The sequence below is a fragment of the Opisthocomus hoazin genome, chromosome 8 (assembly GCF_030867145.1).
Source record: "Opisthocomus hoazin isolate bOpiHoa1 chromosome 8, bOpiHoa1.hap1, whole genome shotgun sequence".
Taxonomy (NCBI): Eukaryota; Metazoa; Chordata; class Aves; order Opisthocomiformes; family Opisthocomidae; genus Opisthocomus; species Opisthocomus hoazin.
Genome location: NC_134421.1, coordinates 32,197,069 through 32,214,198, shown reverse-complemented (window position 1 = coordinate 32,214,198; position 17,130 = coordinate 32,197,069). Strand labels below are relative to the sequence as shown.

At 38.5% G+C, this 17,130-nt stretch overlaps 1 long non-coding RNA gene across 1 annotated transcript in view; it reads right to left on the bottom strand.

Moving 5' to 3' along the window:
* Nucleotides 1-5,792: 5,792 nt before the first annotated feature.
* The window catches only part of LOC142362300 (uncharacterized), a 68,714-nt gene continuing 57,376 nt past the window's right edge, over nucleotides 5,793-17,130 (bottom strand). Inside the window, exons 3-4 of the long non-coding RNA XR_012764930.1 lie at nucleotides 11,002-11,143; nucleotides 5,793-10,896 (exon numbers count right to left, since the gene is read on the bottom strand). This is a non-coding gene — a long non-coding RNA (uncharacterized LOC142362300). The remainder of the gene's footprint in view (nucleotides 10,897-11,001; nucleotides 11,144-17,130) is intronic.

Below are 17,130 nucleotides of genomic sequence, written 5' to 3'. Positions count from 1 at the left end.
AATAGGCAGGCTTGGCAGACAGTTCAAAGAGTTTAACAACAACTCAAACAATAGTTATTATTAACAACAACAACAACAATAATAATGGTTTTTATAATACACCAAATAATTGTCTGAGAAAGGCATATGCCTTAATTGCAAAACTACTGCTGGTACAGAGGGAAAAAACCCCAGCTCATAGCAAATGGCACTTTAGAGATGACATTTTCTCTCTATTTCAATCTATTTTACAGCATTTTTGTGACTTTGTTCCTATTTTGTTTGCTCATTTTCCCATTTGCCAGATGCTACAGGCAAATTGGCTGAGGCTGTATCTTTCCTAGTAAGTAGTATAGACCCACAGACTAGATCTTTACAGCAAAGCAGTTTGGTGCTGAGGACATAACGTCTACATTATGCAGGTTTTGAAGAAGTAGGAAGGAAGGAGTGGAGTAAAACTTTGGACTAACCCTAGTCTTGTCCCATTAAGTGGAAGGCCATTAACTGTTAGGCACCTCCTGGAGTGTATCTTCCAGTTTAGCAGCAGCCAGACTGCATGCCCTGAGACTGTTCAGCCATGTGATCTCAAAGGGGTGATACTCAGTTTTACTTCACGAGTCTTTCCTTTTTCTGAACTAAAGTGCTAAGGTAGGTGCACCTTGTTATCCTATAGCTGTGAGATTAATAAAAAATGAGCACTTCCCAAATGCTACATATTATATTGTGGAAAAATGATGTAAGGAAACACTCTGAGTGCCAACTCCATTCATACTTCCTTATACTACTGTAGCTTTCAAAGCTGCTTGTCATTGTTGCTTGCACACAAATGAAATGAGTCAAAGCAGTCTAAAATAAAGCAAATCAAATATCTTTATTGGAGAAGAAAATGGTAATGTCCAAGTTAAATGACTCTCTTGGTAGTGAAATGAGTGCTAACATTACAATTTTAGATTAATTTTTCTGGTTGTTGACAGCTGGGGAGTAGCAGCAAAAGGAGGAATAGTGTTTTTGTGCAAATCAGCTATGCTGATCTGCGCCTGTAGTGGAGAGTTAAGCTTGTGAAAGTACCATGTTTTCAGGGCATGTGTTTGCTATGCAAAATGGGTGAATCTCCATGAGTTAAAAGCACATGTCCCTTTTTAGTGGACAGATCATTATGTACCACTATAGGTTAGGTGATGGCTGGAGATGTACACAGCAGTGAACAGAGTGCCCAGATGGCTTATTTTGCTCAGGTTAGCTGGTGTGATGGAAAAACCACCTTTGGGTTACAAGCAGCTTGTCTTGGGATGCGATTTTGTCCCAGTATAAGTAAATTCACCCAGATAGTGACATTTCCTTCAGGTAGGTTGATAGAGAGGTAGACACTGGACTTTACAAGTGTTATGCCTATAAGCTCAGTGATGTCTCTGCCTGCCACATTTTCCTTTCTGGCACATCAGTACTACAGAGAAAGAGAAAGCACAAAAAGCTGCTCAGAGAGAAAAAAGAAAAACAGGGTTCAAACCAAATAAAACTGGAATTACTTCTTCCATTTCTTCTTCTTTAAGTCTCATGAGTGGAAGTTCTGAGAATATTCATTTTTGGAAACACTTAAACTAGCATGTCTGGCATGAAATAGCTCCCCAGAATCCGAAGCTATCCAGTGAAATTGAGCCTTGTCAAACTGGAAACTGCTAGTAGTTGTCTTTTTCTATAGTCAACCTTCCCAAAGCAGAAATTAGGTCCCTCGGGAAGTTTTACGTAAGACATATAAGCTCATGCAGACCTTTAGGCACCTCTAGGCAGCAGCAGTATGCAGGTTTTAAGATTAAAATTATGACAGTAGGTGCTCAAATCAGGTAGATACCTAAGTAACACCTGCCTCCTGGTCAAGAAAAGCCAGCATGAAATAATTTTTTTTTTTTATTGAAGAAAATATTCCTAATCTGTGTGAACACAGATCTCAGATCCAGACAGTAAGAGATTCAGAAAAGGTATGTCGTTACCTGGGCTCGAGACACATCTTTGTTTCTCCTATAATTTTTCTAGTTAAATCACAGTCTGGATTATGACACATAGAGAAAAAAGGAATCAGTATTTCAAAAAGACAGACAGCTTCTTTCCAGATCTGAAATCAAACAGGTATTGCCTCTGACATTGCATTCTCTGGTTGGCAAAAGAAATAGAGACATCAGCTGTTTTCTCAGTGCTGCTGTTTCTGATGCAAGGTTTGACACTAAGAGATGAAGTAGCTGACAAAGCACTGTCAAAGACAGCACTTCAGATGGTGTAAACTGGCATTGTTTCATTGCCAACTGCAGAGGTGCTACCTCAGACAAATGCAGACAATGTTTTCCAATTAGCAAACAGAATCAAAGATTTTCCCTGTTTTAACGGCTTCCAGTTCCCAGGTTGGGGACTGCCCTGAACAATTATTTGACTAATCTTTGGCTGCCTGTATAAACCCTGAGAAAGTAGCCAGCACTGAAAAATGACATTGCACTACTTTTCCGTCAGCTGTACATGGTGTCACTGACTCATGTTTCCAGAGCAATCTCAGTCACAGGGAAGTAAAAGGGAACTGTGTAGCGAAAGGGATGTGTAGCAAATCAGAGCAATCTCTGCCCTTTACAAAAGACCTGCTCAGCAAGGGGCAGAGAATCAGAGGAAGTGAGCATTACCTATGTTTCACTTTGGTGAGGTGTCCTACACCAGCCAGGATTTAGGAGTGCCCATCTCTTGCGGGGCTACTAGGGAGAGTCTTGGAATTTCTGTTGCTGTCTGCTATGAAGGACCTACCTCCCCATGAAGAACTGACTTGTTTTCTGAGTACTTTGATTGTCCCAGATGCCTGAAACACCAAAAGAAGATCTTCAAGCATGTTCAAAAGCTTCTATGACAAAAAGGGAGGTAATCTGCTGTGACCAAAAGGGAAAAAGCAAATAGGATCTGAACAGCCTTTTTACTTAAGTTTCACTAAGTCTTGTTGGCTACATCCATTCCAACCTTGTGATGATTTCAAAAGAAAAATAAAGGTGATCTTAGAAATCTCATTTACGCTTTCTACATTTGGACTCTAACAGCATGGATCCTATTTTGTTAGCTGCTGTTGTTGTGCATAACTTGAGCCTCTGTATACTATGATAGCATACAATTCAAAACAAGAGTTATCTTCACTTTTAAACACGTGTGAGAGTGTGAGGACAACACCAGGGAACTGCCTGGAAGTACCTTTTTAGTGAAGGCTATAATCTTCCTTAGAAAGCCATTAATGCCCTAGAAAAAGGAACCCCATCTCAGAAAAATATAGATAATGTAATCATAGGATTACAGGGTAATTCAGGCTGGAAATGACCCGGGGAGGTCTGTAGTCTGATCTTCTGCTCGAAGCAGGGTCAGCTACAAGGTCAGAGCAGGTTCCTCAGGCTTTATCCAGTTAGGTCTTGAAAAACATCCATGGCTGAAGACTGCACAGCATCTCTGGGCAACCTGTTCCACTGCTTGGCTGTGCATATTGCCTCAAATTTCTTTAGTCTTGGTGCTTACTCTCATCAAAGATCTTTAACTTCCACTTAAGAGGAGCAGTGAGAGATGTCAAGTGCGAATGACCTTTTAAAAAATAAACAAAGATTTGCCTATTCTGCTTAAAATAGTTTGATTAAGTACTGCAGGAGATTATTTTTTTCCCATTTGATGAGGAGCATTTTTAGGAGAAACAGTTCATAATTTTCCTTACAGACAAAACATCACTGTGTTGCATGTTTATATTATCTGTGATTTAAAGACAATTCTCCAGTATGCGTATGTTTTCACTGATTCATAATACAGCATTTAAAGAATCCTACCAGTGTCTGATGCACCTACTGCTCTAATTTAACAAACTCTCACTAAATTGCATTTCTTTATAAAGAAGACAAATGGGATGTGTAATAATTTTATAATGTTCTTGCTATGAAGTCAGGGACTGTTGCCTTGGTGAAATCACATATTTTAAAACCTGAAACATTGGAAAACTGTTTTATCAGGAAAGGTAATTGATTCAGCTGGTGGTGAATAAGCCTGGAATCTGATGGTACTACAAGGATAATCCAAATAAAATACTGAAGTCAAGGTAAGATTAACTTTGTCTTTTCAGATTTCTCATGTTCTGGAAAACAACAACATTAACAGTGCCTTGCTTTTGTTCTGATGGCAAAGCCACAATGATGTTACTGAATTTTTCATATATTTGATCAAATCTGGTATCTTTTCAAGTTTACAAAATTTAAATGTTTTCCAAACCAGTCCTCTTGCTCTGAAATCATTCATGACTCAGAACAATTTACAGAAAATGGTGGGAGGAAACTGTGCTGGAGGATGCCCTGTGATGCCAAAGGATGGGGCAAAACTTCACCATTGAAAATAAAGGAAAACGTGATATCTCACCTCCCAAACACTCTTTTCAGTTGTAGTCCCTCTTCATTTTCAAAAAGCAATTTCTCCTATTCCAAAGGTAAACTTTTGAAAAATAAGGCAAACAAACAAAACGAATATTCAAACAAATGAAACAACTAAACCTGCCTTGGAAAACAACCCGACAAAACAAAGAAGTAAAGAGATCCAAGTGGTATGCCACAGCTGGGAGGCCCTTTCTTGACCTGCCAGCTCTCCAGCAGCATCCAAGCTGTGTTTAGGCAGATTTTGCTGGTGAGCTGGAGCAGCGTGAGCTCTTTTTGGGTTGGCTGCACTCCAGCCCCAGTGAAACCAGTGGGACTCATGCCACCCGCTTCCTTCTGCCCTTACGTTTGACACTAGATATCTTGTATGGTTTTCCCCACCTCCACTCCCTTTTGTATGCAAAAAACCTGAATCCTGTCTTCTTTCCAGTACAAAGAGAGCTGCAAACAACCAAAAAGAATAACTACTAAGGACTGAACCAAAACCAAAGGATATGTGGTCTGTTAAATATAACTGCCAGCACTTCGACTTTTGGCAGGAGACTGCTGATGTCAGCGCTAGTCTCTCACACTGTGGGTAAGCAGGTTAAGTTTTGTTACCCGTTTTCATAAGTTTTGTAGCCCAAGGTGTTGAACCCTTGTAGAGTTAGGCCCACTTGATACCACCAGTGAATTTAATAAAGTCCACATCAGACTTTCTGCTATGTGTTTTGCTACTAATGTTGTCAGGTCTGAAAAAGTGGTGAAAATTGTATGTATGTAATACAGACAGATACATGCACTCTCATATCCACTGTACTGCAATAATTTTCCATCTTTTGAAATCACAGGAAAAGTATGGAAGAAACCAAAGCATCTGAGTGTTAGAGATTGAATGGGGGGGTGGGTAGGAGCTTTCATCATCCTTCAGTACAAACTTTGCTATAATACTCCAGAAGGCAATGCTGCCAGAGTAAATTAACTGCCAGAGTAAATTAATGTAAAGTCTATAAATCTCACTTATTTACTTCCTGACATGTGAATAATGAAGCCTGAAGAAATGTCAGTCAGTCAAATGTCATTTGAAGATAAGTACACCTCCATTGGTTCCGGTTTGTTTGTTGAAAACTTGTATTATTTGTGTCCTACAAGGTAAGTAGTTTTTGCAGACTCTGTTTTTTGTCTGTCCTTCAGAATATTCATTCTAGAAGGCAAACACTCTTGATAAATTGTTCAATTAGGGGAGCTGATATGTCAGTCTCATTGTCTGAGAAATTTAACAATCAACAGAAGTAACAATACTTATCAAGTAATGTTGTGACAGTGTGTAGAAGAAAAAAAAGTCTACGTTGCATCAGCTTTCTTTTCAGAGAATACAAGAATTTATTATCTTCTGAAGTACACATTGCCCATAGTTTGTCGTAATTGATTCTGTCAAACTTTCCTAGGTGAATAAAACTTTTCTTTCTTTTTTTCAATAATCTAATAATCTTCTTTTCATAATACATTCTTATCTTAATATCAGAAATCAGAGAAATTTTTCCTTTATAGGTCTACTGTAGTTTTGCATAATTCCAAAATGCATTTAATCCCATTTTCATATTTTAAAATATTTAAATGAGTGGAGCCTAAGCAAGCTTAATGCTTATTTCTAGGTTTACTGGGGGAGAAAAATGGCAGGTTCTGTGTTGTAATAGAACAGGACTGTAGAAATATCTAGAACATATTTCATAGCTCTTAGTGAGAGCACCAAACTGTGCATAGTTATGCAGATGCTGAAATAATGTCATTCATGGGGGTTTTTCTGGGTGGCAAGGGAACATTAGAGAAATGCTTCTCTATGGATACCGTTCCACTAATCAGGCAACTGCTCTCCTTGCCCTCAACTCTGATATAGGAAAGAACTTCCTGAGTTCCAATAAAATCATTGAAAATAACCCAATTTACACTAAAGGTTTGTTTTGTAATGCTCTTGTACAATAAACCATTTCCCCATGGCAAAATTTTTCATTATTCTGGTATGAAGACTCGCTAGAGCCTTGTTTTTTTATGATAGAAAGAGGAAGAAGAGGAAGGCACCAAATTAAAAAGTAGAGTTAACTGTGTTTCTTGCAATGCAGGATGTTTTCCAGATTAACTGATGATTCAGGATCCCATGCTATCATCATGCTCAGTCAGAATGCAATAGGAGGTGGAGGAAAAAGAGGTTGCTGCAGGTGTGGAGGAAATACTTAGAGAAGATTGTATATAAAATTCCCTTAAACTAGTCAAAAATCATTTACTCTAGTCCAGCTGTTCATTTACTTATTTTTCTTTTAAATTTGACATGAAAATGAATATATTATTTTTGCAGAGGGTTTTTCTTTTTTCTCTTTTGTTGTTGTTGAGATGAGAATTATCAGATGCAGCTGGGGGATTGATGTACTTGGGAAGCTGAGAACAGCAAACTTGGGAAAGAAGGAAACACGATATGGGATGCCAAGAAAAATACATTTCTGTGGACTGAGATGTAGATTTTCAACACATTTTGTTCACTTTAGGGGAGAAAGAAAAGCAAATTAAAATGCTAAGCAAAGACAGATGTTAAATTCTGTATCAGAAAACTGTATTTTATTTATGTCAAATTACCTCTGAGAATTTAATCTCAATAAGAATTTGTGTATCTTCAGCCATGAACTATTGGATAATGGTGCTGTAAATGGCTGGACAACTGTCTCTTCCATTCCAGTGGTGGCTTATTTTCAGTGAAGTGCAAAATGCTCGTCACGACCATGTCTCTTTAATATGTAATAGTTAAGGACGTAATTCAGAAAAGCATTCTTCTCCAGGAAAATATGCACATATTCATCTCCAACCATTGGTAGACAGCAAGATACAGGAGTAAAGACAGAATGGTTAAGTATCACTTCTTGCAACAATTTTCCCTTTTAAGGCGAGTTAACCATTTAATATTATTGAAGCTAAGATAGGAAAGATTTTAATTCAATACTGGAAAAGAATCAGGATTCAAATTCATTGGTCTTCATCTCCCTCCTCTTTATATATCTAGAAAGCAGACCCTAAAATGTGAGCTAAAATTCTTGTCTTTCTGTCTAATAACTGAAGGAAAATGGACTGAGGTGATCTGTCTGGTTGACTTATCTAGCTTAGGATAAGGTGAGCCTTGCTAGGCTAAAAGCAAAGAATAGGTGTGATATGTGTCCAGAATGATGAGTAAGATAAAGTAGACAACACATATCTTGGCATATGAAATCAAGGTGACAACTGTCATAATCACAGATAGAAAAGCTATTTTGAGAAATGTGTTGAGAACCTCCTTCGCATTTCCCAATGCTGGTGAAATGCAAGGCAAGAGTAGAATGCTCATATTAGAACAACAATTTGGTACCAGCACCTTCTGGATTGTGACAGCTGGCAGGATTTGGATGCATTTCTCCCCATTTGGTGTCTGTCTCCTAATCTTTGTCTATTCCTGACCTCCTTACTTGTGTAATCTACCCACCTCAATAGCTCAATTGGTAGGCATAATGCAACCATTCTCCTACTACTTGCAAAAGTAGTAATCAACATGACATTTTGCACATAAGTTTTATACATTTATTAATTAAAAGCTTAAATATCTCTTAGCTAGATATTTCGACAATGAACTCCAGCCATGGTCAGCTGCTTCTCCTTGGCCACTTTCTGCATCGTGGGACATGTAAACCCAACTGAGGAACAGAGAGAGTGCGTTAAACCTACTGAACTATGAATTTTCTGTATCCATAGGCGTTCAGAAGCCAAGCTGTGCCCTGGATTCAGGTATATACCCTGAAAGGATTCATTTGACCAAATGTCAACATCTGCAGTGTGGATGCCAACACCAAAGCTACAGCTCTTCTGAAGGTTTTCCTCTAAAGCCAATGTACAGAACAGCATGCTCACGGCATACAATTTGCTTGATCTTAAATTAGTCATGTAAGCTAGGTCAGATAACTCCTGCCTGTAAAGCACCTGTATCTTTCCATGAACTAGGGGGCTTAGCTCAGGTGGTGTCTAGGCTGAGCTAGGTTAGATAAAAGTCACTTGCAGAATCAGCAAAAATTATATCTGAGCTCTCTGCTAGTGGACAGGCCTGTAAAGTACTTGGCTCCAGCCTTTCTGGCTAGAGAAGCTGAGTTTACAGTTACGTGAGTTCTATTAACTTTTCCATTTAGGTATTCTCTGGAGAACAACGTAAGTCTGTGCCTGCAGGTGAGCAGTATAGATGATAGGTGGGACTGAGATTAAGAGACCAACAGTATCAGTGTGCCCATCTTGTTACTAATACCTTCTGCATCTGTATTATTATCTCTCCTCTTCTTCGTCATCTCCTTTCTTGACTTGGTCTAATTTGACTTTCTTCCTGTTCTAAGGAATGTTATGAAGATGCTCCTAAGTTTTGAAGGAAGAAAAACTCCTTCATCTGGCTATCAGTGCACTTTGAAGTGGATGAGATATTTAAGTGGGCTGGGGTGTTCAATCATTTGGGGAGAGACCTTTCTCATACAGGAGATTTGTTTCTATGTTTGTTGCATAGGTCTGTTTCTTCTGCTTAAGCAGGTCTCAAATTAGTAGTAAATAGAAGATCTGTTCCGAGGAGTTTAAAGACAGCTGTTATGTGGAAAAATCTGAAAAACAAATGTAATCATGATGTCATGTAGGAGCTACAAACTTTATTGCTGTTTTTGTTCAAGATCTTATGGGACCCATGAGTCCTCTGCTTTTTCAAAATCATGCCACCGTAAAAGAACTTACAGCAACGCTATTTCATTGGTACACTAAAATAAAAAATAATATTTTGAAGTGTTAGATTCCAACCAGCTAGCTGGCAGTATCTAAATAACACTCTAAATGTCACTTCTTAGATCAATCATATGAGATTATTAAAGCAGGTGACGAGTCTATAGTTTCTTTCTATTATTATTATCATAGACTTTTTAAAAATGTGGTGTCACAACAGTCTGCTAAGAGGGGTGAAAGCACATAATCCTCTCACTTTTTATGCTGTGTCCCATAGGGATGACCTTGTTTTTCTTTTCCTACGACCGGTTGTTTTCATCAGTATAATCCAAGATCAAAGAAGCAAAGGGCAAACAGTTTATTATTTCTTTCCTCTTGAAATGCTGTGGTTTCCAAAAGGTTTTTTTTTTGTGCAGGTAATACCGGAGCCCTGTTTGCCCAGTTCTCACTGTTACGTGTCCACATTACATTTCTGAATAAATGTTCCTCTTCTTTTGTTGAGATAAATGGAGTTTTGCAGCTCAACCTTGTGTGAAATGACTGAAGCCCGAATGACTATTAGCTGCATGTTGGACCATAGAGAGAAACTACGTCTTTTCTCTTCTGTATGCATAAATGAATTAAATATGTACAATGCATATAATTAAAAAAAATGTCAGGAAAACAATGAACTACTCTGACAAAGTCAAAATCATAAACGGTTTCTGTGGTTCTAAAATGGTTTCACAACAAATGACGTTATTTTTTGTGTTCCACTAACGAAAAATATGATCAGGTCTGGTTTTTCATGGGTATTTTTATACAGGATAATGTGTGTGTATACTTTTGTGTTTTGTTCAAAGAGGCAGCAGGATGATTCACTTCACGTGTTATCTGTCAAATGATGCTATAAATAATAAATATCCATTATTTGTTGTTTTTACAACAGGTCATGACTGATACAGCTAGAATAGGCATCAAGAAATGTAGCAGCACTAGGTGGTAAACTAGTGCAAGCAGATATAATTTTGAAGAATTTTTAAACTAATTTAAGGCAGAGAAAGTACACATTATTGCCCTCATTCTGCAGATTAATAGACCTATACAACTTCAGCTGGCTATCTGCATTAGATCTTGATCTTACATCCCTCCCATAAACCTCCTTTTCTTCCCTCGTGTCTGGGCAGCCCTGTTATGGGGAGATGACCGGGTCCATGGTGTAGGAAGAGGGCTGGTGCTCTTTGAGCTGCTTCTTCTTGGTAGGATCAATGCCACGTGCTTGGAGAAAAAACATCTGGCTGCTCAGCCCACTGTCAGAAGTGCCCCTGCATGGAGAGCTGAGCTCTGCAAGACTATCCCATAGTGTGCTTTGGAGTCATGGGCCATATCCCTGACCACCAAGATACTTCCTAATATGTGAGGAAGGAAAGAATACTAAATTATTGACAAAGGCACACATGACTCTCACATACCGACCAACCAAGGTTGTGTAACAAACTCTCCTGCCTGTGTGGAACCAACCTTCAGATCCGTTTGTCCTCTGCTGTTGAAGGTCCAGCAGGAGAAGGGTGAGCTGGCTGGAACCACCTCTTTGAAACCTGTGCTGGCCTTGAGAGTACTGGAGCAAAAGCCAAAATATAAAGAAGTTGTGCTAATTTCAAGGTCCATTAGGCACAGAGGACCTGCTCCTATTCCCGATGAAGTTAAACTCTCATTGATTGTAAAACTCATTGTCTGCAGAGGTGCAGGATCAGTCCATGGAGAAAGAATAATCAGTGCTCTGTATGAAAAAAGATAATTGAGACAGACATTTTTTTTGATTGTTAAAGGGACTATTTCCAAATTCCCAGTGTGACAGATACAAAACTTCGATAAGGCAATTTACCTGCATATAGTTGCCATGTAATTACAAGTTTACCAGGTCTGGGGCCTGAAGATATCCAATACACTAACGTGGATGTCTGTATAACAACATAGATTCCTCCATCAAGTGTATAGTCTAATGCATCTGCTTTCATGATGATGACCTAAGGCAAGTATAAAAAATTAGAATTACATTCAGAAAATCTGACCAAACAAAACCTTGAAATTATCTCACCCAGGAGATCCTGATTCTCTCCTCACATGCGTTGTACATCTATTGCAAAACTCTTGTGCAGCATAAAGGCAGTGAAGTGTCTATCTATCAATACCTTTCTACTTATTTGACATTTAGAGACTCTCCTGTTCCATTATCTTTGCTTTACTTTGTGACATTTTTTATCAACTTCAACATTAACATGGCAGATTTTACAACCAATACACTTAAAAGGTACAAAGATGTCAGCAACATCAATTATAAAAAAAATTACAGCTCCTGCTTTATCTCAGAGGTAATTAAATGAGCTGTAATTATTGGCCTAGATTCATTAGATTCATGTTCTCATGATCTCCTCAGATTGGATTATTGTAATTCTTGGTACGTGTCTGCCAAGACAACGCACCGACAGCCTTGAATGTAGTAAAAAAGGCAGAGGTAAGAGGACTGCTAAAACCCAAATTATTTAGGCCCTTTATAATTCACTGCAAATGAATTCTCCATTATCTGTTCATCATAATATTGCCATAATTCCTTGGTGCTTTGTGCATAAGGACCCTTATACTCCCAGGCTGTTGTCACTTCTGGAGTTGTTGTTTAACCAGTGCTACAGTTGTGTTCAGAGCAGAGTAGCTTGGAGTGACAAATCTGATTTGTACAGTGGCAAGTAAGGTATGCTTATGGGTGATATGTGACACATGCTTGTATCTTGGTTGCGTTTGTTCTGCTTACCCTATGACCTTATTACTCGGAGACCAGAACTAGAACTGGTTTGAATTTAGTAACAGAAGAAGTAAATCTGAGGGTTAAGTGTCTGGAAAGTGAGAATGTTCCATGCAGACAATAGGGAAAGGATACCCAAAAAGCAAAACTGTGTGATAATTAGACAATAGATGGAGGGCTAGCAGTGTATTAGATGATATCGGAGTGAGTGAAATGTAGCTTCTTAAGTGTCATCCAGCTTGGTTTTACTTAAATTTCTGTCTCCCTTCAAGTTTCTTGATTACAGTACTAATGGCTTCCTGCCTTGAGGGGCACAGTTTTGCAGAACTCCTCAGGCTGAAAGATGGCTTGGCCTCCAAAAATCACATATAAGACTTATCTGTTGGTGTTTTTTTTGGCTGAGGGTCAAATCTTGGTCTATTATTAGCATTATCCAGGCAGCGTCTATGGTAGGGTACCCATTGCCTGTGATATAAACTGTGATGTCACAGAGAACTTTATGGGATCACCCCCATCCTAGTCAGGTGCTTGTGTTTTAGATCTTAGCAGTTAAAGAACAATGCTAGTAGAACAAGGAAATCACAATAGCATTGATGTGTAGTTTCAAGATGTTCCCCCTGGACAACAGCAAAACTGTTTAATCTTTGGAAAGAAAATCTCATCAGATGTCAATTCAAAACCCCCAAAAAACTCACAACAAATGAATGTTTTATTTTAGTCAATATATCTTTGTATTTTATACGCACTTTGCAATCCTCCCAGAGTCAGGGCCAGATCTGGCTATCGCTGAGACAAACAGTGACATTGTCATGCATGACAGTAGGAGCAAGAGCAGGCCAAAGGAGATGAAAATAAAACATTGCTTGCCCCAAATATTGTCTGTCCTAACACTGTCAGTAAAATGCAAACATTATGTCCGTGCTGTTAAGAACTGATGGAAGAGCTGGAAATCCAATTCCTTTGACTCTCTAGAGAAAGTAAAAATATTCCCTCTGAAGCTATCGCATGTGAAAAGCTTCTAAAATTAAATAAAAAAAATCTAAACCCCAAACTCAGGTCATACAAATTAGAAAATCTAATCTGGAGTGATACAGTGGAGCAGCCACTTTGGACCAGATATGGTCACCTTTACACTCATGGAATAGCAGCTTATTCAGAAACTAGCCTCATTAAAATTAATGAGAGTGCTCCGACAGTATCACTCCATTTGATTGCGTGCAGGCTGAATCTGGCCATTTGTATTCAGAGAAAACAGAAAGCTACCTATGGGAACACCAAAGGGTTCCCAGTGAAACCACATGTCTTTTCTGAGCACTTGCAAGGCTATTTTTGAACACATCTATTTGTTTAGGCAACTGCTGTGCCTATAAAATGAATAACAAGCATAAGCCTGTGCATTTGTGTCTGTTGTCTACTACTCTTAACCCAGATCCAAATACACAAATGTATGTGTAGATGATGCTGAACAAAACAGAAGACCATTGTTTGAAACGTTGATCCTTTCTGTGTGTGGTATGACTTGCTGTAATTATCAGAACAGTGTAATTAAAAAATGTCCTGTTAGGGAACCTTGTACTGGGGTAAACCAGACACCATTTAGTTAACTTGTATTAATAAAACGGTCAGATCATATTAATTCCTGTAATAATTCACAATAATTAAATGCATATTCTTAAATAGCTTCCTAATAGAGAGCCAATGTCTCATTAATCTTGAATTACCAACTTGAGAACCCTAGGGAAGTCACAGGGTAACTAAAACTTGAGGAACGCCATATACAGCCCATTGAAATGATTCAACAGTAATTTAGATGTAAATAAAGTACGGAACTTTCTCAGCAAGATGGGCTTCTGAAGATGGGAAGGATTTATTTATTAATGAGTAACATAATGAGAAACAATCATAATTAACTACATTCTACGTTTCCTCCCAAAGAAAATAAGCCCAAAGTAATTTAAAGGCAAAATCCTCCTTTCTTTTCTAAGCCAATCTTCGTATCTTCAATAAGATGACTTCTGGGCTTAGGTAGGCAGGAAATTGGTCCTTATACATGAATATATACCTTACACTCCTACTCCTTTAACTTTAAGAGTACAACACTAAATTAGTATCCAGAAATTAATTTTCCTACTGTGATGTTAATTTTAGGTTTTTGCACGTTTTCCACTGTACAACCTACATTGTATAGGGTTACTCCGTGTAACAGGCAGCAATCCTGAAAACTGTCTGTGTAAAATTCATGCCTATGCAGACAGGAAGCCTCTGTTCCAGTAAGTAAATCCCATTTCCAAGGGTAAATGGAAGTCTTTCTTTCTGTCCCAGCCATTGGGAGTCCTGATAAGTGATTTTACAAAGTGAAGCATAGCAAGTTCCGTCTGAACACGAGGAAGAACTTCTTCCCTCTGAGGGTGATGGAGCACTGGAACAGGCTGCCCAGGGAGGTTGTGGATTCTCCTTCTCTGGAGATATTCAAGACCTGCCTGGACAACGTCCTCTGCAAGCCTGCTGTAGGCGACCCTTCTTCGGCAGGGGGGTTGGACTAGATGACCCGCAGAGGTCCCTTCCAATCCCGAACATTCTGTGATTTTGTGATTCTGTGATTCTGTGATTTTGCACATTATAGCCAGTTTGCAGGGAGGTGTCCTTTGAAACCAAAGGAAGGTTTCCCACTACATACACTGGGCTTTGGTTCAAGGTCAAAGTGAGAAAAAGCTTTAGATATTAAGGGTAGAAAGGACCACAGTGGTCAGACATCCTGACTTCTTGTAATGCAAGACATAATTTCACCAAGTGTAGATCAACACTGCATCTTCTGATCAAGGCACTGCACATCTGTGAGAAAGAACAATTTTATTATAAAGAATTTGGATGATACAGAATGTATAGTATACTCAATACAGGCATTAGTTAATTAACTTGTAGTAAAAAATGGGCACTTTATTTCTAGCCTGATTTTGTCCACAATTAGCCAGTCTCATAATGTTTCATAATGTAGACTTTTTCAAAGGGATACCTAGTGCCATAATCATGCTGTTAGAATGCTTTTTTTCTACCCAGTGATGGATCTGGCATTATGAATATAAGGAACAGTTTGAAAAGAGTAAAATGCTGTTTCACTTCCCAAAAATATTTTACTGGTGTACTTTGTGTAATGCAATGAGTTCAGTCATTTGCAGAAGATGACTCTTCAAGGGCACAAGTGAAGAGTTCTGTGAACAAACTGCAAATGAAAAATTGATGCCTAAGACAAGTAATACATAGAAACTCTGCCCTGCATTAATGAGAATGCGTCTAGGTAGCCATAAAATCACTCCTGTCTAGAAGTAGGACCAAATCAGGCTTTACTATATCTCACATTTGAGAAGGCTGAGAAGCAAATGCAGCTTAATTTTGCCTTAGACATTGCCTCTCTGCATGACTGTATGACCAGGCTTACTTTGGGTTGTAATCATACAGAGTAATTGATACTTATAGCTAGTTAGTGTGAACTACTGTCAGAGTCTGACCCAACTTCCATTGAAACTGAGATGTTTTCCACTGGGAATATAGCTGGATTGTGAGGACCATTTCCTTGATGGTATTCAGATGCCTAGCAGAGAATAAGTGGCTAAGGGGAAGGTAAATTCTGCATGAACTTTGATTCAAATTAATGGTATGGGGTTCAGCTCTGCTGACTTTCAGTGTCGCTGCTATAGCTGCCCGCACCTCACTCTAGAGCAAACATCTACATCCGACATAGGAATTGCTTCCTGTAACCTTCAGTAAGTTTGTTGATTATTTGTATCCTTTTGCTGTAATCAGAATCTACGTGTCCAGTTCAGCTATAGATATTTGCACTGGAGACACCTGAAGTTAGATGAGTTGAATTCTAGCCTAGGTGCCCAGTTGCTTTTGAAAGTCTTGCTAGACACTGGTAGACCGACCAAGGTGCCCTTGTTAAATTTATTGCAATAGAAAGTAGAGGCTTAAACATCTGTTAGGTTATGGGCTTAAATGAAGAAGTATCTGTATAAAATTGCCCCATGGTGCAAGTTAGTCACCTGCAAAGGGTGACTTAGGCTGCCAAAGGCATGAATCTTTCATGAGTTGCTTCTGTCTTTACATTTACGATGTAGAATAGTAACAACGACTGCCTGAAGATGAGGACATGAATCCTGGCTGTAACACTTGATCTTTTGTGTTCACATGTGCATCCTCAAAGCAGTGCCTACTTTGTACTTTAAACAGAGCATTTGCATCACTAGACTCTGTGCAATAAAGGTACTAAGGCGGCAATATATATTATTTCACAAATCGTAAATGAAAAAAGATATTAATCAATGGAAGGTGCTAAATTCAGTTTAAACGCTTCCTGGTTTCTACTATTTAATACATATAGCTAATTATCACTAAATCTTTCTTCATTAATATATAAACTGAAATACTGTAAAGGTATTAACTGCAATAGTTATTACTTCAGGCATTTTGAACAACATATTCCACAGAGAAGAGATTTGTAAATAAAACTGAGTAATAGCGAACATATAATACAAAGAATAAAAGTTTGGTTTATTACCAACTTGGATTTGCCTAGCCCTTAAAGGAAAATATCCCTGCCACATTAATACTGTACTCTGTAAAGGGATTGCTGAAAATTAAAAGCTTTCACTCTCCTCTGGAGCCTTGTTGTAGAAAAGAGGTTTCACAGTCTCCTGATTTCCATGATGCTGATAGTAATAAGTTTGTAGTCTAAATATTCCAGGAAAGTGTTCCAGCGGAGATTACAGGGTAGCTGGAGTGCTACTGCGATTTACTTAATTCAAAGTGGTGCTTGAAAGAGACTTTTAATCTGCAGTGGACAGAAGCTGCAATGCTGATACTGAAAATGACATTCAGTAACAATTTCTGATGGCTTTTTCTGAAAGTGGGTTGGGAAAGCATCTCACCGATACCACTGGTGGAGCTAAGCTTCTGAATTTTACATGTGAAGATGGTGAAGGAAGAGCTATATTTAGATGAAAGGGATTCATTTCTTTCTAATACCATGCAAGTGGGAAATCTGAGGTTCTCCATTTCAGCTCTGACTCACAATAGCTGATGTTAATTTTTTCATTAGTTTCACTGACCTCTCTGGAGGCCAGTAAAAAGGTGTCCAAAAGTTCAAAGGTCCAGAATTAAATGGTATTTACACATGTAACCGTCATTCATTTCATGGAGCAATTTAGCTGATACTAA